At 38.0% G+C, this 25,608-nt stretch overlaps 1 long non-coding RNA gene across 2 annotated transcripts; it reads right to left on the bottom strand.

The window, feature by feature from the left end:
• Positions 1 to 4,451: 4,451 nt before the first annotated feature.
• Positions 4,452 to 8,183, bottom strand: LOC103435435 (uncharacterized). Of its 2 annotated transcripts, none has more exons than XR_529420.4 (3): positions 7,872 to 8,183; positions 7,605 to 7,756; positions 4,452 to 4,961 (listed from the first exon to the last, which is right to left on the bottom strand). It is a non-coding gene; the product is annotated as an uncharacterized lncRNA (long non-coding RNA). The 2 variants fall into 2 exon arrangements; XR_011574744.1 differs by having other exon boundaries at positions 7,605 to 7,680.
• Positions 8,184 to 25,608: the final 17,425 nt, after the last annotated feature.

The following is a 25,608-nucleotide window of genomic DNA, read 5'->3' as shown; positions in this document are numbered from 1 at the left end:
ATTATGAACCTTGGTTTAGATTCAACACGAGCCTTGTGTTGAATATCGGTCTAGGGATGGAGATTGATTTTAGTTACGCGTTTAATCACATTAAGGCGTGTTGTCTTAGGGGCGTTGGACCCAACTACTTCATTTTCATGCATATCAAATAAAACAAGAAAGAAGTACTTCAAAGTAAAGGTGAGCTTATGCTCATTACAACATTTGCATAAAATAAATTACTTTAAAGTAAAGAAGAGTTTAAGCCCTTTTACAACATTTGATCAAATCAAATTACAACCAAAATCTAATCTACACATTCCCATGGTTCAAACAAATTTAAAACGGCCTATCACATAGCTCAATTATATTAGGCTTAGGTTCATAATCACCCTTTAATTAATTAACAGTTTAACTAATTAAATTGAATGCAACATTTTCATTTGGTTTTTGTATCCATAAAATTGATTTAAATGGAGCTAAACAAAATGAAAATCCAATTCTCATTTAAAGAGATAAAACAATTTTGTTCTCTACCTAATTTGGGCCATAAAGCAATTAACCTCAACTTTTGGGCTATATTGCAAAACTTTTGGGGTCACTTTGTAAAGACACAAAAGTCCACTACTTCATGTAATTACAATAGAACCCAAAATTTAATCAATGCAAAAACTTCATTAAAGGAGCAAAACAATTTGTCCTTTAGCGTTTTTGGACCTAAACGTAAAAACGTAAACTTTTGGGCCAAAGTGCAAATACACAAAAGTATCAAAACTTTATGTAATTGCATAAAATGCCCCAAAAGTACTCCCATTGAGGGAGGGCCGGTTTTTAGAGAGGGAAAGGGAGTGGAGATAAGTCCACAAAAATTTGGAAATTTTTTCAACAATTTCATAAAGCCTTGCAAGTGGAATTTGTGACATAAATTCATGCAAGTGGTATGTGACTTAAAGTCATGCAAGTGATGTGTGTGTAAGAGAAGTACTTCTTACACACCTATCACCATTTCCATCACCTTACACAATTTCTATCACATTAAAACATTTGATAAAGCACAAAAGAGAGATTGGAGAAGAAATGAGTGACCTTGGAGTAGTGGGATTGCAAGATGCACCCCCAAGGTGGCCGGCCTCTTTAGAGAGAAATGGAGAGACATGTTCTCTCCAATTTTCTCCAAAACAAACCCTTAATGAATTTTGGCTATAAAGTCATATTTATACCTTTATTCATTTAAGTGGCAAACTTGTAAATAAGTCCAAGTTCACTACCCTAAGCATCATGGCCGGCCCTAGGGTATTTTTGGGCTAATTAGGCCTTTGTGAATCATTATTCATTAAGTTGTCATACAACTTAAGTCAATGGGCTTGACGTTCGAAGCCCATTGGGCCTTAATGTCCAAAACTATCCCGAGGTCTTTAACGAACTTATTCGTTTGATTAATTAACATATTAATTAATCTTTGCCATAAATAAATGATTAAACCATTTAATCATTCTTACTCATCTCCATTATTTCTTCAATCTCCACCTTACACGGTGTACGATCCATTAGGTTCCTTTTAGCGAGGCAGTGGACGATTAAAACCATTTTATATCGATTGTGAATTGAAACTTACTTTCAATTCTCCCTTTAGTGATTACACACGTTTAGGGCTTCCACAAACCATGAGTGACACCTTGCAGCATATCATGGTTACCCAAGCTAATCAGAAGAGGTAGAGAAAACCTATTCAGTTTGGGATTACAAATGCAATACGGTCTTTCTCTAATACAATACTCTTGACCACATTGTTTGGTTTGATAGTTTATTTATTCATGTCTACTATCCAATGTGATTCGTGTGCTTATATAATTACCTTGAATGTGATTTAGAACGACTTTTCTAAATCTCATTCATACTCTGGCCAGAGATTCTAAATCATATCATAGAGTATTCTCCCTCAAACAGTTTGAAGGTTAGAGATCCCTTGTTGCGCATTCACTTGCCTCCATGGCTAAGTGGCTTAACCCCAACGATGCCGTGGACACTCCAATGGAATGACGTTTGACATAATCAAAGATCAAAGACTTAACCACAAGACAACTGTGATGACTCAGGTCAAAGGACTACTTTGCATTATCCCAACCATGAGTTCTCATGTGACATGAGTATGAGAACTCTTCGTTGATCGCGTTCAGTGAACTCATTCTCTACTGAGCACCTACGTACTTGTCTTGATGTCACACACACCAATGACTCGAGACTAGTCACTCTCCCTGAGAGAAGACATAGCACGTACCGATCTTGACGGACTGTCAATGATCAATTGGCAATCCTATGATCAGGAACATTTAGGATGTGTCTACGAAAGAATGGTCTCATGAATCTAACTTCATTAGATTGCATTCTCCCAATCACATATTCCTTGGACTTTATCGTTTAAGCTTATAACATTTATATGAGACGGCTCAAACAATACTCTTTGCCCTTTATATTAAACTAGATTAGTTTAACATGTGAAATGTCCGTAAAGTATCATCACATGATTGGTTTTAGGGCACATTTCCAACAATTTCTCCACATCATGTAAGGATTAGCATCCAAAACATAATAGATGAATTAGTTTAAGAAGAATAATAAAATTCTTATTATTCCAATGAACTATTATGTCATATGATCTCTTAACCTATTGAACTTAACTTATTAATGTCAACCTAGTGCTTTGATACCATTTTGTCACACCCCAATTTGAAGTTTATGGTCAAGTCTTGAATTAAGGTGTGAATCACATCTCAACAATAGAATAAGACTACTTCCATAATTAAGATGTGACGGATTAAAACAAATAAATGAATAACTCCAGAGCAACTAACAACAACAAACGTTACAAAGATTTTCTTTACAGTACAACCTTCGTTTCAAATACATAAGGCAACCAACTCTAGTGTGGAATTCTTGTTCCTTATTCAAACAAAACTTCTTGCATAAATTAAAAACTTTAATTTACATAATAAGGTTTCATAGAAAATACTCAAAACACACACTCTAATTAACATTCTAAAGATCTTTTAGACTTCCAGTGAAAGTCGACTACCTTTCAAGTTTCTGGTTCAACACCCGTCAAATAATTCATAAGGGGTGACCTACTAGCTCAATAGGGCAATAGCCATCCATTTAACACAATGAAAACAATGATGATGCATGAATGTAATGTTTCCTCTTCATCCTACTTTTGTTAACCCAATTAACAAATAATTCCATATCTTTACATTAGTCATCTTCTTAAACTCTCACTTGCAAACCCGGAACACGAGTAGATCATTTTATCATACTCTAACTAAAAGGACTTCACTCCCTTAATTCGTGCACTTTGGGCTGAACATATATCTTTGTTAGGTACTCAAGCCCAAGGGGAGAGCCCAACCCAATAGACTAGTCCAATAGGTGGGAGGACCCCAATGACTTAAGAACTCCTACACCCCCATAAGTGTAATCGATGTGGGATCATAACATTACACCACCCTTCGGAAGCCGAAGCCCATGACGGCCCTTACTCTAGTGGCTTTCACTCTTAACGGCTGCGCATCCTTTGGTTGTCCTGTTAAGGTAGCCCTTTCCAGGTTGCCCCCTCCGCAGCGTCGGGAACCTAGGTTCTGATACCAATGTTAGGTACTCAAGCCCAAGGGAAGAGCCCAACCCAAAAGACTAGTCCAATAGGTGGGAGGACCCCAAGGACTTAAGAACCCCTACACCCCCATAAGTGTAGTCGATGTGGGATCATAACATTACACCACCCTTCGACAGCCGACGCCCACGGCTGCCCTTACTCTGGTGGCTTTCACTCTTAACGGCGGCGCACCCTTTGGTCATCCCGTTAAGGTAGCCCTTTCCAGGTCGCCTCCTCCGCAGCGTCGGAAACCTAGGCTCTGATACCAATGTTAGGTACTCAAGCCCAAGGAAAGAGCCCAACCCAAAAGACTAGTCCAATAGGTGGGAGGACCCCAAGGACTTAAGAACACCTACACCCCCATAAGTGTAGTCGATGTGGGATCATAACAATCTTAATGCCCCGAAAGTGGACTCAACTACTTTTAGTTTCATATTTCCATAAATCTCATATTTTTCCAATTTGGGACTCCAACAAATGATCATGTAATGATCACAATTATTCAATTCCGCTTATACTTTCCCAATGATTCCACAATGTCTGACACAGTTATTGTTCATGATATGATAATTATGAAACAATATTTAATGACATTTCAAATTCACAATATTCTTCAAGAAATATCAACCAAAAGCAAACTCATAAGCATTTGAATCATGTTATCAAGTAGTCACGCAATTGCACCAATTAACATAAATCACACAACTATTTATAAGAAGCCAAGTAATATATATGTATAAGGGTTCCCCGAGAATTTCCCCTACCTCATTTTCAACAAGCCTTGCTAATTTTCTTTAGTCAGGAGCTCTAGCACTTCATCCAAGTCTAAACTCGAACACCAAATTTCATAAAATAGAACAAAACCACATCGACTAAAAATCAACATCTTCCAACATAAATAAGAAGAACATAATTAAAATAAGATTCGTTGAATCAAAATAATGAATATAATACCTTAAACAGTGAAACAACTTCATCCCTTCAAACTAAAAATCCTCTTCTTCTCTCTGAACCTTCATTTTCTCTAACTTTCTGATAATTGTTTCCAACCCAAAGGCGGAGTTCAACCCTCTGCCTTTCTGAAGTTTTCCTTTTTCTCATCTCCATCTGAAGAATACAAATGCCAACACCACCAAAACCTAGGCCTTCAAACTCTTTGAAGCTAGGCTCCACCTCCGGCTTTCTAGACTATAGATTGCTCCCAAGCTTTGCAACTCTCCTCTCTCAAGAAAGATTGGATGAACTTCAATCTGAAGCAATAAAGTTTCTTTGCTTTCATGCCTAAGGTTTTCTCACGGCAAAAGCTTCATGGCTCCTTTTTTTTTTTTAACTTAATCTAACCAAATATAAAAACAAATAAAAAGAAAATTCATAATAATTCCAAAGTAACTAATTATAAATTGAAATAATAATAAAACCAATTAATCAAATACTAATAACTAGCATAAAATAAAAACTAATAATGCCCACCCCAAGAATGCTTGAAAATTATTGCAAGGTTGACTACAATTACGCATGTTGAGTTAATAAGAGATGTCAAACTTCATATTATCTTGTAGCAGTTCTGATCAATTCATTGCCTGAGGCAGTTAATTTAGAATTAAAAATCCTATCCATTGTTACTACCATTTCACCCAAAGTTGCTAATGGCTGTAGGTTTTTTTAACCAAGTAACACCAGATAGTTTTCCTCTAAGCCAAAGTGACCAAAATTTTCTCTATATTTTTTTATGAGATGATGAAATACCAAATAAACCTAAAATGGATATAAATAGAAATATAAAAAGGAAAAGAAATCCATTTTGATATATCTATAATGAATGAAATGACCTAGTCAAAATATTCCGTTGAATCCTATTTCTATCAATTATTTCCTCCCTAGATTGGTAAGAGATAAATATTAAAACTTTTAGCCCTTAGTTTAAGTTCCTGGTCTAAACTGTTGAAAGCTCCTAACATAAAAGCTGAATGTACCAAAAACAGAACCACATAACCAAGAAAATAGAAAACTCAATGTAAGTATGCGCAGTGAATTCCGTATGTAGACTCACACTAACATTAACAATACCAAACTTGAGTCACTGAAGTAGAGCAAGGTTATTAAAATTGTGATGGCAGAAACAAATTATGAATGGAAAGGTTAATGTCTACAAATTGGAGAACATTTGAAAGAAATGTAAGAAAAGAATTTGTGCCTCCAAATACTAATGCTTCCCCATAACCTAGAATTTAAAATTACAATTTTGTGCCATTGGTATGTGAAAAACTCAAGTGGCAGGCAGCAACAATGGTAATAGATAACAATTCTAAATTTAAGAATAGAAAATGGGTGATAATTAGCCCAGAAACAAATCAAAATATATGACAACTGATGAGTAGATTTTATATTATATATTTTACCCTAATCTTAGTATATTTTGGTTAATATATTGGAAGAATTTTGATACTTTGAATTGTATTTTCAATATAGGACTTTCGACTTGCTCTGGAGCAAAACAAGACCAAATGGACGAATTTTGGAGTAATTCCAGTTGGAGGACGTTCGTGAGTCACTTAGCTTGATCGTATTAAAATTTGGGATTTTTCCACCAAGCGGTTATTTTCTGGCGATGAAATAAAGAAGCAGTGCGCAGTGCTGGAAAATGACGTTTTTGGGCTTAAATGACGTTTTTGGAGCCCAAGATAACCTCGGATGGGTTCGTGGCCTTCTGGAAAAGTGTTCAGAATATTCCAAACATTAAATCTAGCTGTATTGGGCCAGTTTTGGAGCAGCTTATGGGCCAAAACGTGGCTGTTCAGATTTTAGACGAATTTTACTATTTTTATTTAGGGTTTTTATTAATTTTAGTTGGCTAGGGTTTGTGTGGTGGCTTAGCAAATATATTGCTTGGCCGTCTACAGTTTTAGATTACGCTTTATTTTATGCAATATTGGAGACAGAGAGAAGTGCTAGGGTTTTGAAGATTTTCTACTTGAAGGTGTTTTCAATCCTTTTCTTAATAGATATTTCTATGATTTCAATTATGAATATGCGGAACTAATTTCTATTGCTAGGGCGAAGCCTTGAGCCTTAGCATGAATATGTGATTTTTATCTAATTGCTTATGATTGATTGCATGCATACTTTGAATTGTTAATCACCGAGATAAAAACTATCTAATTGTCTTAATGCCTGATCACCATTAGGATCTTTAGAAAAGTAATTTGATGCAATTTTGGTCGGAAGGTTCCCTGAAATTGACGCTGGCTTCTTGTGATTAATAATTGTAATTTCACTTAGGATGAATATCACGTCTTAAGGATTGCATGGTTTTTCAAAGGATTTTCATAAAGCATAATGAGTCTTTCATGTTCAGATTTGATCCGAACGGGTTGCATGTTAGATATACGTTCTATGTTGGAGGTTCCAAGTAGAATATGAATTAGGAAAATCTAACCTTCAAAGTAGCATGTATAGATCATAAGTAATGGGTAAAAATTCATAGGATTGCTAGGTGATGGTGGAACCCTAGTGCTTTCTTAATTTGATTTTCTCGGAACTGTTTTCTTCTCTCTAGTCCTAATATTGCAGATTGTTTATTTTAATTCATTAATTTCGTTTTTATTTTAATTAGGTTGTAAAATCAATCACTTCAATTTCTACTTTACAATAATTAAATGGAATCTGATTAGTTCGAATTATTTAATAATTCCTGTGGAGACGACCTTGCGAGATCCGTTTATACTACAATAACCTTGTGATTCTTGCAAGTAAAATAGGAGATTTAAGCCCGTTCACATGAGTAGTAAAAATCCTATCAACAACCTAACGAAAAGGTTGCAAATTTTTTGCATTCAAAGGCAGATATCCCCTAAAATAACATCTAATATCCTAAATCACATAAAATCCAAAAAACGACAACCCAAATACATTTTAAACATTTATATCACAATTCACCAACCAAAATCTAGTGATTCATCCAGTAAACAGAGAATCATACCGTGAAAGCCTTTTGTTGGAGTTGTGGCTACAACTTGGTCTGTGTTATGGTAGGAACTTGGTGGCTGCAACTATAACTGTAAAACCCAGATAAAAACAGTTTACCAAGAGACCAAATAAGATGAATTTAGAGAAGGGATTTGTTGGCCGGACCTGCAAATTTGCACCAAAAACAAATTTTTCCAAGCAAATTTAAAAAATATAAAAAAAAGGAACCCAGAAAACATTTCACAAATTGAACAAATGGGTAATGCTCAGATAGACAAACCTAAGATCAAGATCATTTCTTTTCAGCACCGAATTTCTCAAAAATCCCAAAAAAAAAAATATCACCAAAAAAAAGGGAGGGAGAGAGAGAACGTCTTTTATGCGAGAGAGATTGAGCTGAAGGCAATGGTTGAGTCTCTGCAAGCATGGCCTTGTTCCTTAAATTCCGCCATCTTCTCTCTGCCCTCTCTCTCCCCCTCCCTCACTCAATCGAATCAATGGAAAGCCCACTCATCCTCACCAAATCCCTCACTCAATCAGGTCAGTGACAACCCCCCTCAATTTCCCCTCTCACCTTCTGCAACACTACTACAATCCTCACCCACTCCCATAATCTCATCTTAACCAGACACGCCCCCCCCCAATCGTGAATGACCAAAAGACCCATGTCATTTTCCAATCTGTCCGTTGGATTTGGAATGTAAAGAAGGCAAAAACGACATTTGACCTTTTACGGCTTGAACCTTTTCAATAGGTTGTGTCAACCCAAAAAAAAAAAAGCCCAACCCGGGTTAAGCACAGCCCACACACACACAATGGCACAATTGTTATTAACTCGAAATCAAAGTTCACTTTCATAGGCAAGATGAATAGTGCAATTTCTTCCCTACTTTGGACTAGTAACTAGATAATAAGCCCGCGCGTTGCAGCGGTAACCCACTGTCATAAATGAACAAAGGGACACATGAGTGAATGAAGTTGATAAGATAAGCAGCTTGGCTTTTATATACATTCAACTGAGCATGTTAAAGGGGCAGTTAAACTGATTGAAATAAAAACAGTCACAACACATGACATGATTAAATGGACCACTGCGTTATCTGTAAGTTAAGTTGTGGCCCATAAAACATAAACACTTTCCAATTCATAACAAAATAGATTTTGATTCAAGTATACCTTGTATGACACTGAATAAGTTCCTGCTGATTTTCTCCATCCATCTAGCCTATGAGAATTAGAAGTACAAACCTGAACTATAGAGCTTCGTTCACCAGAATCACTTCCCATTCCTAAAATTAGGCAAATTCCAACAATAACAACAAAAAACCTCTAGATTTCACTTTCACTTAATCATAGGCATCTACTAATCCGTAACAAATGGAGAAATAAGCAGAAATCACCTTGAGACAACACAGAGTCCATTGTTGCTGCCTCAGCAGCATCTTTAACGGGAAGAATACCAATTAAGTGAGGATCTCAAGTAAATTCACAACAGCACAAAACCCAACCAGCAACAATTTGTTCATGATATCTTAAAACACCAAATTTTGTCCCAAAAATAGGACATTTAATGCAGAAAGCTCAAAACTTTGCCTCCCAAAACTAACATTTGAGAGAGCATTGCACTTCTTATCTTTAAAAGCATGAATGGTGAACTAAATAAAATAATAAGAATCTACAATAAACTAAAGAAAAACACATTTTTTACAAACATTATTTGCACAAAAATTTGAACTGTATTGAGAAACTCACCATCTCACTTCTCACGAATGATGTATGATGATCAACCTATCACAAAAAAATGAAATCCAATTCAAAAAAAAAAAAAAAAAAAAGAGCTTGAATATAGCAACCCTACTCTCTCTCTTATGGTCTAATATGTGAGGAAGTCGTAATCTAATCATGTTAATTCACCCTTTTAAACGCCACAATTTATCTAATAAAAAGAGAAATTGAAAGGAAAACAACACCTAGAACGCAAAGTATTGATCGAAAGCTCCCTCTACTGTCATTATTTGCCCAAACTCTGTGAATTAATCGAAAACAAAAGAAAACTCTCTAGAAACCATTTTCACCCATTTTGAACTAAATTAACCTCCTTTAGACAAGCTCATTTTTTTAACCAAATGTTAGATTCTCATTGACATATCTTAACCCGAAATGTCCACTTGGACTCCGAATCGAGCTGTGCTGGCCGACACCTGGAAGGTGACGAAGCCATAAAGTGTAGTGATATGGAAAATGTGAATAAATTTAAACCTAAAAGTGCCTAAATACAAGAGTGCGCTGTGAGTGGAAATTAACCAATTTCACACGTGATGTCAGAGCATTAGTATAATACAGTAGTGTGGATAAGGATTATACCCTCAGAGGTAGCCACCTATACTGAAATTCGCCAAGAATCCTCGTCGATAAGATAGTCCAGCTGCTAAAACCTGGAGGGGTGAAAAATAAGGGTGAATGGGCCTGAAAATAAAGTTTTATAAAAACCTTTCTGATAACATTGTAACCCCTCAACGTAAAAACCTTTTAGTGTGCAGGTTCTGTGTCTAATATGGCCCAACGCCTATTTGCTCGAACCCGCCAAGTTGAATCATTGGCGGCTGAAGTGATAAGTCTCAAACAGGAGATCAGAGGGCTCAAGCATGAGAATAAACAGTTGCACAGGCTCGCATATGACTATGCTACAAACATGAAGAGGAAGCTCGACCAGCTGCAGGAATCTGATGGTCAGATTTTACTTGATCATCAGAGGTTTGTGGGTTTGTTCCAAAGGCATTTATTGCCTTCGTCTTCTAGGGCTGTACCGCGTAATGAAGCTCCAAATGATCAACCTTCGGTGCTTCCTCCTTCTGGGGTTCCGCCTAGTACTGAGGCTCCGAATAATCACCCTTTGGTGCCTCCTCTTTCTGGGGCTCTGCCGATTGCTGAGACTTCTCCTGAGCAACCTTTGTGAAGGCTCCCTCTTGTTTGTTTATTTTGATTCATGTATATGTACATATTTATAACTTATCGGAGATATCAATAAACAAGCTTTGCTTCATTTCAACGTATTGTGTTAAATACACCAAGGCCTTCTTCACTAAGTTCTTTGAATTTTTCCTTTTGTTGAAGCTTGTATGTTGAAGCTTTGTGAGTGAAGCATGTAGGTTGAGGTAGTGCTTCCTTAATTTCCTGAGTGAGGAAAACTTCTCGTTTGGAGACTTGAAAAATCCAAGTCACTGAGTGGTCGTGAGACTTCCGAGTATCAAGGTGCAGTAGCATATGGTAGGAGTCCCCCAAGTCTTCGGTCAAGGGAGTTGACGAATGAGGCATTTCCTTTCTAAGCGGTAGCCCAAAACTCCTTCATATATATTTGTTATGAAAGTTGTTAGGCCCAAAGAAGATGAGGCCTAGGCAATTTTTTTTTTCGAATTTTTTTTAAAATTTTTTTATTTGTTTTTTCGAATTTTCGAATTTTTGAATTTCTGAATTTTTGAATTTTCGAATTTCCGAAAAATATATATATATATATATATATATTTTAAAGCTTTGTAGGTGAAGCTTTGAGGTTGAAGCTTTGTTGGGCACCATGAATTGATTTTGCTTCACACTATCTTGATCAAGATAGTGTGAAGCTTTTGTAGGTGAAACTTTTGTAGGTGAAGCTTTTATGTTGAAGTTTTGTAGGTGAAGCTTTTGTGGGTGAAGCTTTTGTGGGTCAAGCTTTTGTAGGTGAAGCTTTTGTGGGTCAAGCTTTTGTAGGTCAAGCTTTTGTGGGTCAAACTTTTATGGGTCAAGCTTTTGTGGGTCAAGCTTTTGTGGGTCAAGCTTTGTTGGGCACCATGAATTGATTTTGCTTCACACTATCTTGATCAAGATAGTGTAAAGCTTTTGTAGGTGAAGCTTTTGTGGGTCAAGCTTTTGTGGGTGAAGCTTTTGTGGGTCAAGCTTTTATGGGCCAAGCTTTTATGGGCCAAGCTTTTGTAGGTCAAGCTTTTATGGGCCAAGCTTTTGTGGGCCAAACTTTTGTAGGTCAAGCTTTGTTGGGCACCATGAATTGATTTTGCTTCACACTATCTTGATCAAGATAGTGTGAAGCTTTTGAGAATTTGTAGTTGTTCTCCATTGATGAAGCTTTTATTGGTGAAGCTTTTATTGGTGAAGCTTTTGTGTTGAAACTTTTGTGGGTGAATCTTTTGTGTTGAAGCTTTTGTAGGTGAAGCTTTGGAGTTGAAGCTTTGTTGAATTTCCCTTTTTTTTCTTCTTTTTTTTTTTTGGGAAACTAGAAATTTGAAAATGTGGGAGAGACAACATATACAAATTTTGCTTCCACACTGTTGAGCAAGAGATTATGATGCAAGCCACACCTTGTAGTAGTTGAAGGTTTGGATGAACCATATAAATTGAATTTGTTTCGAACAGTCTTGAATTTGCTTCGAAGGTTTGAAGATTGTAGTTGCCCTCCATTGATGAAGCTTTTGTTGACACCATAAATTGATTTTGCTTCACACTGTCTTGATCAAGAGTGTGTGAAGCTTTTGAGAATTGTGGTTGAACTCATTTGATGAAGCTTTTGTTGGCACCATAAATTGGTTTTGCTTCACACTGTCTTGATCAAGAGTGTGTGAAGCTTTTGAGAATTGTGGTTGCCCTCCATTGATGAAGCTCTTGTTGGCACCATAAATTGGTTTTGCTTCACACTGTCTTGATCAAGAGTGTGTGAAGCTTTTGAGAATTATGGTTGAATTCCTTTGATGAAGCTCTTGTTTGCACCATAAATTGGTTTTGCTTCACACTGTTTTGATCAAGAGTGTGTGATAAGCTCATATTTATATATATTTTACATAAAATTCACTTAGTCTTTTCTCAGTTAGTTCCTTATATTTTTGAGCTATTTACTATGTTTTTGTGTTTTGTGTGATTTATCAAGCAAAGAAAAGAAAAGTAGCACAAGTGAGTTATTAAGTAACAAATTCGTCAAAACTGCCTGTGCAGATTAGCTGACTTTGGAAGCATGTTACGAACAGCTCAGAATGAATGAGAGAATGAGCCTTATATTCTTGGAAAGCTACGGATGTCTATTTTCTGGAGCAATTTACGGATTGTTAATATCATTTTTCTAGAAGAAGTTATGGGAATTGTAACACTGAAAGGTTCAGAAAAGGGCTAAGCAGATTTGGCTAATAAAGTGAGAAAGTAAAGGCACTTGATCCATCAAAAGAGCTTAATTCACAAACACAATTTCCTAAGAACAATCTTGATCCATCAAAAGAGCTTAATTCACAAACACAATTTCCTTGTAGTGACCTCCATCCATTCATCTAGCCATACTACATCTCACCAATCCATACACTTTCATCTCTTAGCCGTGCAAATCCATTCCATCCATATATCCATACACATCCTAGACACTTGTGCTACAACAAGGTGGTGAAAACAAAGGTCCTTGGCGTTTCAAGCTTGGAACTCTGGAGCGTTTTAGGTGTACTTCGTTCTTGCTTTCAATGTCTACTTTGTTATTTTCTAATTTTGTTGCAATTATGAGTGGCTAAACCCCTATTTAGTTAGGGGGAAGTTTGAAGCCATGAACATGCTTGAGATTTGAATTGATTTCTTCCAATTGTGATTTGATAAGTTGTGATTGCAATTCAATTATCTATTTTATTCATAACTGATTCTTGTATGTTTATTAAGGATGCATACTTAGTTTTCATGCATGAATTAGATGCTAGAATATAAATGAGCTTCACCTAATCGTTACAAGTTTATATTCATGAGTAGTGAAGGTTGTTTATCACAATCGCGTTAATTGAATTCTTGGCAATTGTATCATGCATTCATAGTTATAATTGCCTCGTCAACACTTATGATTTTCATTGAACGTAATGATCTATGATTGTATCTCTATTATGCATTCATATAGGGGACTTTTAGAGAATGATTTGGGTTGTCGCATTCATCCAATTCAATGAGTAAAGGAAAATCTGAGGGTTAATTTGTGCATCACGGTTAATCTGGGGTGTTGAGCATCATAGTTTATTGAAAAGCAACTGGAAATCAATTCATATACAAGTGTATCATGTGTGAAGAACGGACCTCTAACTAATCCATCCATCATCTTATTTCTTAAATTCGTTTTACAATCTGCCTAGTTTTATAACTTGTTTGTTTGTTTCAAATTCATCAAAACTAAAATCCCCCTTTTACTTTCTTGTTTCAAAGTGTTTAAAATCTGTTTTGTTTGTGTTTTAAAGTGTTTTGAGTCAAGTCAAAACCCAAATTTCGTCCAAAGTTATGTTAGAGTCAGAAACTGCCTAGTTTGTGTTTTTAGGCAGTTTTGAGTGTCTTTAAGTTATTTTGAGTCTTGTGAACCTGTTTTGAGTTCTTTAAGTCTATTCAAACGTTTTTAACTTTGTTTTTATGTTTTTGAGTTAGTTTAAAGGTTTTAGCAAGCCCTCCTAATCCCCGGTTTAGAACGATCCCTACTTGCATTATTACTACAATTTGACAACAAGAGGGTTTAATTTGAGTGCTTAACTTTCATCACATCAGTGTGTGAAGCTTTTAAGAACTGTGGTTGCCTTCTATTGATGAAGCTCTTGTTGGCACCATAAATTGGTTTTGCTTCACACTATCTTGATCAAGAGTGTGTGAAGCTTTTGAGAATTGTGGTTGAACACCTTTGATGAAGCTCTTGTTGGCACCATAAATTGGTTTTGCTTCACACTGTCTTGATCAAGAGTGTGTGAAGCTTTTGTGAATTGTGGTTGCCCTCCATTGATGAAGCTCTTGTTGGCACCATAAATTGGTTTTGCTTCACACTGTCTTGATCAAGAATGTGTGAAGGTTTCTATGAGTTGTAGTGTTTGCATTGTTACAGAGAGGAAATGTTTGAAGCAGATGCAAGATAGCTGAATAGCTTGATCTTCGTATGCCATGCACTGAAGTTGCTGTTGGCTTGCAATAAGACTTTGTTGGTGACTATAACTCTTGTTGGGCATAAGTGCTCCCCTAGTTGAGTTGTCAAGCTTGAGGGTTTTTGATTATTTGTGAATGCTAGGAGTTCACATGTACAAGTTGTACCACTCGTCTTCTGGTAGGTGGAATGAATGGTGAGTTGCTTTCATCACTTGGTTGGTGGTACGATGGTGAGTTCCTTCTTCCCCTGGTTGGTGGCATGAATGGCAAGTTGCCAAATGATATTAAAGCATGGGTTGTACATTTCATCACCTGGTTGGTGACATAAAAGAGAGTACAGGTTGTACATTTCATCACCTGGTTGGTGGCATGAAGATGAGTTCTTTCTTCACCTGGTTGGTGGCATGAGTGGCAAGTTGCCAAATGATATTAGAGTATGGGTTGTACATTTCATCACCTGGTTGGTGGCATGAAGGAGAGTACGGGTTGTACATTTCATCACCTGGTTGGTGGCATGAAGATGAGTTCTTTCTTCACCTGGTTGGTGTCATGAGTGGCAAGTTGCCAAATGATATTAGAGTATGGGTTGTACATTTCATCACCTGGTTGGTGGCATGAAGGAGAGTACAGGTTGTACATTTCATCACCTGGTTGGTGGCATGAAGATGAGTTTCTTATTCACATTTCATCACCTGGTTAGTGAGAATAAGGGCAAGGTGTCTAGGCACATTGTAGCAAGTGTCGAATGACACAAAATATGTTGAACCCTTTCAAAGCACAGTTGGCTTATGTATGAATGTGTTGGAATGTATGATTGAACGAATATACTGTAAAGCTGTTCATTTATTTGTATAGTCTTGTTGACATATATTTAGACTTTGTTTCATGTTGGAAGCATTCATGTTGATTCTTTGAACCCGAGTGTTTCATTGTTAGGAATGTAAGAGGATTAGGATCAAGTTGTCTAAATCACCTTTTTATTGAATTCATGGCAAATAGTCTTCGTTACATAGGATGCCGAACGGCTAAAGCTTAACACTTGTACAATGTGAGTTTACTTGTAATAGTACTTCAAGTGATCAGCGTTCCATGGATGGCCAAGGGTCTTGCCATCAGAGCTTCTAAGCTTGTAGGAGCCAGGGCGACTGATGCCAACAACTTCAAATGGTCCATCCCAGTTTGGCCTAAGTGTTCATTCACTCGGGACTCTGTCGCAGAGTAATCTTTTCTTCAATACCCAGTCCCCCACTTTGAAAGAACGAGGTTTGACCCTTGAGTCATAGTAGTTGGAGATGCGCTGCTTGTAGGCAACATTCCTCAAGTGAGCCTGGTTTCTGTGTTCCTTGACTAGATCTAAGTTGAGTGTAAGTTGTTTGTCATTTTCGCTTTGCACATAGTTTTGGACTCGGAACGTTGCTTGCTCAAGCTCAACTGGGACAACTACCTCTGTACCAAAGGTAAGTGAGAATGGGGTTTCTCCTGTTGATGTCCGATACGAAGTGCGGTATGACCAAAGAATTTGAGGTACAAATTCTGGTCAACAACCTTTAGCCTTGTCCAAGCTAGTTTTCAAAGTTCGCTTGATTATTTTGTTGATGGCTTCAACTTGTCCATTAGACTGGGGATGAGCTGGGGAGGCAAAACATAAATTGATGTTGAACTTAGAGCATAACATCCTGAACTTATTGTTGTCGAACTGTCGCTCGTTGTCAGTGACTATCGCATTGGGAATGCCGAATTTGCAAAGGATGTTCTTCCATACGAAGTCTTTTATTTTTGCCTCAGTAATGAGCTAAGTCAATGCTCGCGGCGAGGCGGTTGCTCAGTAGGCGGCGATGCTCTCTAATGGTGGTGTGAGAGTCCCTTTTATAAAATAAGGGTTCGCTCCTCAGTACATGAATAATGGGTGCTCTCTAATGAAAGTAAGGGAGTCCCTTTTATAGAATAAGGGCTCGCTCCTTAATACATAAATAATGGGCTAAGTCCCCCAAGTATTTTTCATGAGGCCCAGTTGAGGCCCAATATATGGTATATAATGTAGTCCCCCAAGTTTTCGGTCAATAGAGTTTGTTGGCTGGAGACTTCAAATTGAATCCATGTATGGGCCGAAGTGGCGGTTGTTCGGAGGCGGTATTTGTATACCCTGCACTGAAGCTTTGTGGGTGAAGCTTTTGCAAGTGAAGCTTTGAAGCTAGAGCTCTGTAAATGAAGCTTTCGAAGTTGGAGCTTTTGTAAATGAAGCTTTTGAAGCTAAAGCTCTGTAAATGAAGCTTTTGAAGCTAGAGCTTTTTGTAAACGAAGCTTTTGAAGCTAGAGCTCTGTAAATGAAGCTTTTGAAGATAGAGCTTTTGTAAATGAAGCTTTTGAAGCTAGAGCTCTGTAAATGAAGCTTTTGAAGCTGTTTGACATGAGTGATGCTCATGAATGTTTATGTTGATTGACATGAGTGATGCTTATGGATGTTGTCATGAATGATGCTCATGAATGTTAACATGAGTGATGCTCATGAATGTTGACATGAATGATGGTCATGAATGTTTATGTATGATTGTCATGAGTGATGCTCATGAATGTTTATGTATGAATGACATGAGTAATGCTCATGTATAATTTGGAGTATTAGGCGTACTTTTGATCACCTGGTTGGTGGCATGAAGGAGAGTACAGGTTATACATTTCATCACTTGGTTGGTGGTAATAGCGGCAGGTTGCCGAATAATTGTGGACTACTGGGCGTACTTTCGGTCACTTGGTTGGTGGTAATATCGGCGGGTTGCCGAATAATTGTGGAGTACTGGGCGTACTTTTGATGACCTAATTGGTGCTATTTTGGGTTTATGGGCCTTCGCTCTCCACGACAAGCCAACCCATTTATTTTGGGCTTTGCTGTTTTTTTTTTTTTACCCTCTGATGGGGTTTTTACAGATGTCTCCAAAAGATAAAATAAATTACATCATTCAGAAATAACAAAAGTAAATCACATCATTTGGATGGGGTGTTTATTCCTTGCTTTTGCTTTCTTTTTTGTTTTCTCTTTTGCTTTCTCTTTTCTGCTTTTGTTTTTGTTTTTGCTTTCTGTTTGATTGCTGCTAGAACCTTGTAGTGGGATGGCATGTGAGGAAAGCCTCCATTTTCTTTTCCTAGCGCTCCGTGGTCCACGAGTCCACAACTTGTTATCCACCTGCACTCTTGGTTCAAGAGCTGTTGCGCCAGATGCTAATTGCTCCCTAAAGGTGGAGAACAAATTTCTTTCAGTCCATTCAACATAACTTTGACTGCTGGAAGGCTGCAAAAGAAAAGGGTGAAGAGAGGTTTCTGTTCTCGCATGCTATCTGGTATGCGTGGGTAGCTAAAAAAATGAGCTAAGTCGGCATGGGTTTACAGATGAATCTGCAAGGTTGAGACTAGCTTGAGAGTTAGAGAAGAGATTGATGTTTTATCAGAAGACTAACTGAAGGTTGAATAGAAGGGAGTGTCCTGTATGAGGTACGGCATGAGCATATGGGTGAGGGGTCCTGCGTGAGGTACAACGGGATGCCCTCTCCAAAGCTTCTTAAATATTCGAACTTTCGAAGGACGGAGAATCGTTGCTTACCTTCCATAGAGATAGGACATTTCCTCGTGAATGGACGTAACCGTATCGAGCAACTTCTTAAGCTCTAATTCCATTCCGTCAATGGTGCCTTTCTTAGCGACATTGGACCAGTCTTCAGCGGCGACGCCGGTTTTCCAATCGAATTCAATGGTCAACGTCGTCTGGGGCTTGTGATCCAGCGCCCAGAAGCAAGCCATGTAATCTCCCTCCTCCGCCGTCTGGGGCTTGGGTTATACAACAGGTTCATCTTCTACCTCAACAAGCGGTGATTGATCATCCAGCGCCATGGGATCTATGAGAGTGGCAACAGCCTGATCATGCTCTAGGTTGTGTGGTTGCTGTCTTGGAGCCATTTTATCCTTGTGAATTTCCTTCACCTCGGTCTCATGCCTCTGGCTCCGGACAAGTATGTCCAATTGCTTTCTGCGCTTTTCATTCACACTTTCAAAATTCACAATCAATCTCTTTTCGCCGGAAGCCCGAATCAGAAATCGGAAATGACCCATTTCCACTTCCCCAAGCAGAACCTCCGGCACTACGATGATCAATGAACTCGACGAAAGCTACTATGGAAGCTGGAGATGGCGCGAACAAAAGCCGGTCTAATAAGCAGAGAGGCGAGCCGCGGATGGAGCAAAGGTATAGGAATAGGGGAGGCGATTCTAGGAACAGTTTCATCGGAAGGCGAGCTTGTAGAGGTAAGTCGAATGGCCGAGTTGTAAGAAGAGAGAAGAGGTGTCAGGCTTTCTCCGGCTTGGAGATGGTTAGCGTGATGGAGCTGAGTCGGTGGGGCGAGTCTCCATTTCCAGTGGATTATTGATGAGATCTCTAGATAGAGAAAGATTTGAGAAAAATAATGGTAGTGGAGGCTGTCTGCAGAGAGAGAAGACAGAGAGATCTGAGGAGTGTTTTTGATTTGGATCTTTTCTGTTTTTGGGTTTTTGTGATTTTGCAGATTCACAGTGGATGTGAAAAAATGAAAGAGAACCGACACAACTTTTCTATCGCTTCCCACAGACGGCGCTAAATGTTGATGCACAAAACCGGAGGTCTTTGGTACAACAGAAAATGTTAAGTTTGTGACCTTTGCTAGATTGCTCCGGTCACTAGTGTGGATAAGTACGTAAATGGATAGGGACTAAGAAGCAAACACAAGATGTATGTGGTTCACCCAGATTGGCTACGTCCACGGAGTAGAGGAGTTCTCATTAATTATGAAGGGTTTACACAAGTACATAGGTTCAAGCTCTCCTTTAGTGAGTACTAGTGAATGATTTAGTACAAATGACATTAGGAGATATTGTGAGAGAATGATCTCTATTTATAGAAGAGAGTTTCTAGTTTTATTCTGACATTGACACGTGTCGTGTTGTGATTGGCTTCTGATGTTGACACGTGTCGCGCTATGATTGGCTTCTGATATCAACACGTGTCGCGCTGTGATTAGCCTCCTGGTTGGAGGGAAACTCTTCTGGGTCCTTGACGGTATAACGTTGACCGGTGCTCAGTAGTTTCGGGATTGGTCAAGTATGGTACAAACACTACGTATAAGTATGAAATCAATGCATGCTGTCAATAAATCCAGAAATATGACACAGCAGAATATCTCAATGGCAATATGAATATAATCATAAGCTTAACAACAACTACTATTATGCAAGTTGGAGTCACCTAATGTGACCTGTACGACTGCATTATGGCTCATCAATCTATGTTAGCACACGAGTCGGAGTCACCTAATGTGACCTGCACGACAGGCTAGGTGCAATAATATACGCTCTAGTGCTACGATCACTTGAAGGTTAGCGTTATGCACGGGTCACCTACGAGTTGTAGTCGCCTAATGCGCCCCGTACAACAGGCTAGCACCTAACTTGGATCCAAGGTGAGCGCGGGGTGCGGGAGGTGAACAATCACGTGAAGACTAGCTCTGGCCCGGGGTGGGAGTACTAACACCGGGGTGCAGCAATGATGAGCGAACTATATGAGTATAAGCATGCCATAATGATGCAATAATTCCAATCAACATAATAAACTTACCTGAACTTACTTGCGCATCCCGTAGGATCATCTTGGTATTTCACAACAGTGCAACATTTCTCATAACATAATTTAATCATGGCATGAAGTGCATGAATCAATTCAAAAGCATTTGTGGAAACTATCAATCATACATATATATATATATATATATATATATATATATATACACACACACTATAAAAAGGAAAAGACCCACTCACCTAAGGTCCGCGCTACAACTCCCTAGCACAAATATCGACGCATCACGAATGATTGGCACCTAGAACCGTCTTCGAACCGCCGGAAACCCTATAAAGGGTGTGCTTCGATTTTTCAATTCTGAAACTTCGCCGTCCTAACCACCGATTGGGTCTTGTTCCTGAGTCCAAGGGAAGGCTAATGGTGGTGGTAATCGAAGGAAATCGTTGCAGGAATGGTGGATTCGCCACCGTGTACCCGTCAGATTCCCAGTTCCTTTTCCACGAATTGGAACCTCAAATGACTCTGGTTTTTGGTGGAAATGGGAAATGAGAGGTCGTGAACAAGTTCCCAAGTGAAAGCTCGATGAATTTCGCCTAAAAATTGCCAGAGGAGCACCGAAATTTGGATTGGAGCCACCTAGTCTACGGTCGGGTCATGGGTCTAAAATAGGTCAAAGAGAAAGGGTCCCTAATCCCCTATTCTCTCCTTCCATACTTGGCCTTCTCTTTTCTCCTCCCGATTGGGCATCTCATTAGCTCTTTCTTCTAGTTGGTCACTCATTCCCTTTTCTTTCTGATTAGGAAGTAGCCCTCATTTTTCTTCTTTCTCTCGTTCCCCACTTCTTCTTTCCCTCACTTTCCATTCACAGCCACTCAAGTGGCTCCCTAAAACAAGTCACAAGAAAAATATCTCCCAAATAAGAAATTTATCAAGTTGTCTTCGATACTTGATGATTCGTAAAATTTTAACCATAGCTCCGATTTCAATTCCGCTTGCACCTACGCGTTCATATTGTTGAGTACTTCAAGAATACGCTAAAATAATATTTCGTACGTCTCACTATATGTTGGTCAACGAAAGTCAATACCCTCGCCTCTAGGGCATTTTCGTAAATTCACATTTTAAAATTGATAAAATCTTAGAACTAGGGATGGGTTGTCACAATCTACCCACCTTAAAAAATTTCATCCCCGAAATTTGAAATCATTTGTTATACCAAAATATACTAAAGATAGAAAGAAAATATATAAAGAAGAAATCAAGCTAAGATCGGTTGCATAAAAGAGAATGCCATTCTGTCACGATCAGAGTGAAGTGATTCCTCTTTCATGCCTCCAAACTCCAACTTTCCTTGTCCTTTAGTATAATAGTTTAATACAATACTTTTATACAACAAAAAGTCAAAATAGGTATATAATAACATACATCAAATTACGTGTATTTTAGCGTAAGATTTAAAATAGTTGTACTGAAATCCGAACTAAACATAGAAAAATTTCACCTACGCACTCGTAGCTTCACGTACTTTGAGAATAAGTGTTTAGTATCTTTGGGTCACGCCCAAACAATAAATAAATAAATAACTAAATAAAAATACTAACGTAAACGCTATATCGCAATCTCAAACATTCAGATACCTATTCGCAATACTCACTTGCCAATTATGCATTGTGTATAAAGTCTCCATACAATTTCTTAAACTGTGTCATACCCAAACCAAAACTTGTAACCATAGTTACAAGCAACTAAAATAAAAAATAATTGTATGCTTAATCATGCTAATTGTAGGACAAACAAAATGCAACACGTTAGCTAAGGTCTATGCAGTTTGTTTCAGACTAATCATTAACTTAAGGGTGAAATTGTGGTACTAAACAAAACTTAGTACTCATAACCTTCAAAAAGGCTTCCCAAAACTTAGAAATAAAATGTATGTCACAGAGATATGCAATCGTGATATGCACACCAAGTAGTCAAACAATGTAGTCCATGATGTCTTAGCGAGCAACTTTATATTGAATTTCTCTCTCGAATTTAACGAAAAACTGCATCAAGAAGGCTAAAAGAATAATCAAGAATCTGAGGGTCAAAACAAGTCCAACAAATCTAGAATATAAGGTAACTGGGATTAATGCATAGCATCTCACTACCTTGGTAGTTTCTAGAACATTTAATCACCAACAGTTAAGATTCATTTAGCAGAGTATTTGCTGGGTGATTAAGAAATTAATGATCACAACTAGATTTCAAAGTCCAAGCAACTCTTTTAGACGGTTTCTCTGTTTCAAGAATAATACAAAGTGTAGTAGGGTAGACACGAACCCAAGATTGACTAGAATACCCTCTAGCACAAAAAGGTGAATATGGAATCCTCATTAGAATAGACGCTGGTCTAAACGCCTGAGAAATCTGATAATTTCAAGAATGAGGAATTTTACCAAGTGGTCTAAAATGTAGTCCCTCTGGACTAATGGAAAGTAAGCTTGTCAAGTCGGTCGATTATCACCCAAAACGTCACCATAATCTAGACATGTGCAAGATACCTCATACCTGGAGTTTGTGGTGATATTTCCCTAGTAGCATTTGGATACAGGAAGTCATTATAACCACTCGAACGATTTCGTGATGATTTGTAAGTAACGTCAAACCAATGCTCATGGATTCCAAATAAAATGGAATAGGACAGGCTAAAAGTATTTCAAGGGTACTTAATGTCTTTTTGGACAACCGGTATAATGCACGATAGTGCAATCATAGACGTTGATTTAGTTCTTCTACTACCGCTGTCTGAAATTTAGCTCTTTCCAAAAGGAGGTGTATTTGAGAGGTTTAAGATTAATAAATGTCGTAGACATGTTTCTCCACTGAGAAATACCATTCGGTTTCCAAATGAAAATGACAACTGTTGACTTTAGGTCATATATGATGGTTCATTTTGAACGGTTCTACACGTTGAGGAAATATAAGATATACTTCGCCATGCTACCTCTACACAACCAAAACATCCAAAGAATACGTCATCATGGATTTCCAAAATGATCATTATCCTCGAAAGGTGTAAAGCAAAGGTAAGGTGAGACAACAGTTCAATTGTCAGAAACTTTATTCATAATCAACATCCCAAACCAAACTAATTTTCCTCGGTCAACAAGTGAGGAAAAACACTATAGTCAAAAAATTGATAACAATTTGTCAATAAGGTCGACAAGACCAAAAATTGTCTCGAAATTCACAATACTATGTGAGAATTTCCACTTTTTTCCGCTACAATCTTTTTGGAAAAAGAAAAGAATATTGTCTGCAGAGATCACATCTCCCGTGAAAAGTACCGATTTAATCAAAGTTAATAGTCGAAGAATTTGGTATAAAGCTAACTGTCGATGTTTAGGAAAATTGATCTCGTTGCTGAAGTAGATGGGAAAGTCGCTCATAAGACTACAACAGATTCAACAAGTTACAGGAGAAAACTCGAGTTCCAAAGGTGGTCGGGTAGACCATTAATTCGAGGTATGGGTTAACGGTTTTAATCGTCACCCAATTAAGTTACTAAAATCTAGATATGATCCTAAGATTTAGTCTTTCACCTTCGCGGATAAGTTTGAGGTTACCAAGATAAAGTGTTTAGTCCCTGGTTGGGTAAATTCCTAATTGGTAAACTTTTTAACTAAGTTTTCTTAATGATGTAGGAGTGGCTCGATAAGAAATTGGGAGAATAAATGTGGTGTTAACAAGGTGGGTCGATGGTGTATTCTATTTCTCACATTCAGTGGCATCCCAAGTAGAATTTTGAGAAATGACGCCAAAGGTATAAATCCTCGAAACGTACTATACTACTAACCAACTTTACGACAAGAACTAAAAGGTCTTCACAGTTTTCTCAACACTCAAAACATTCTAACAGTGAGATATCCTTTCGTATTTCGATCCTACTGTCTACTTGTGGAAGTGATCAAGAGGTGGCTAGTCGAAGAAGTTTGATTACCTAAATAGGTAATATGGTTAACGTAATCGTGAGTTTACTGTCTTAATACAAGGTCTACTCCTAATTTTCCACAATTCAGTTTCTTCGGCTCAAGTAGTCACTATTAATCAGTCTATCAGTTGCGCCGCTAATTAACGCATATACGATATTTTGATATTGTTCTCTATCTTGAAACTGTAAACCGGCGTCCTGGCATAAGGGTATCACTTCCGGATACTAGCATGTGTCCGATATCAGAAATCATACGGCCTGAATATTGGTTGATAGTTCTTTGATATCGGACAATATCGTCAATTAATAGCACCAATATAGGTTGATTACAGGCTAGAGCCCACTCGGATAGTTAGTTTTGGACGATTGGTAAGGAACTGATCCGGTGAGGTGGTTTCATTAATTCTAGAGAAAATACTTACTACTTCGGGGATTTCTACTAATTGTAGGTATAACAACTCGTACACTGGTGCCCATGCTCGTCGAAATGACGTGTACATCACCAAAATAAAACTCAGGAACTAGCGTTGGCTAGAACGTCCAAAGGCCAGAAAAAGAATTTTCTAATAATCTACTTTAGGACGGACTTAAATGGAAGCTGATCTTCTTCCTGAAGATCCGGAATGATCACTAGTGCGTTTGAAAGATTAGTGCTATCAGGGACCAAAAGTGACTGTCGCCCTGATATTCTTACGTCGAGTGCTACCCCTTTAGCACCACATTGTCACTATAGGCATTTCCAGAAATTTTGATGAAAGTACAACTTCGTAGGAATTCCAATAGAAGGTATACTAACAGATATTGCCAAGGGATCAAAACTATTCTTAGCTTCCATTCTCGAAAAGGTTGGTAATAATGACTGGCAGATGGTAAAGTCTTCGGTGGTACATAATTACTGACTCATTAGCCCTACTTCAAGGTCACAAACTTGTCTCAAATCCACATCTTTCCTTAGCAGCGAGGTTTGTCACTTAAATCTAGAGGCGTCCGCCAAAACAATGTTCTAGAATGCTGATAAGTCGTCTAAATCACTCAAAACTTAGAGAAAAAGTTAACACATTTTTCGTACTCGACGAGGTGGCAAGATTCGACGTTTAGGTTCAAGAACCAAGAATGCTTACATCACGCGCGTGATGAGCGCAATACTGCCCAACTTATGCTCTGATACCAAACTGACACACCCTGACCCAGAATGTCCACTAGGACTCCGAATTGAGTTGTGATGGCCAACACCTGGAAGGAGACAAAGCCATAAAGTGTAGTGATGTGGAAAATGTGAATAAATTTAAACCTAAAAGTGCCTAAATACAAGAGTGTGCTGTGAGTGGGAATGAACCCATTTCACACGTGATGTTAGAGCATAAGTATATTATAGTAGAGTAGATAAGGATTATACCCTCAGAGGTAGCCACCTATACTGAGATTCGCCAAGAATCCTCATCGATAAGATAGTTCAACTGCTAAAACCTGGAGGGGCGAAAAACAAAGGTGAGTGGGTCTGAAAATAAACTTTTATAAAAACCTTTCTGATAACATTGTAACCCC

The sequence above is a fragment of the Malus domestica genome, chromosome 13, assembly GCF_042453785.1.
Source record: "Malus domestica chromosome 13, GDT2T_hap1".
Lineage (NCBI taxonomy): Eukaryota > Viridiplantae > Streptophyta > Magnoliopsida > Rosales > Rosaceae > Malus > Malus domestica.
This window is presented reverse-complemented; position numbering and strand designations above follow the sequence as displayed.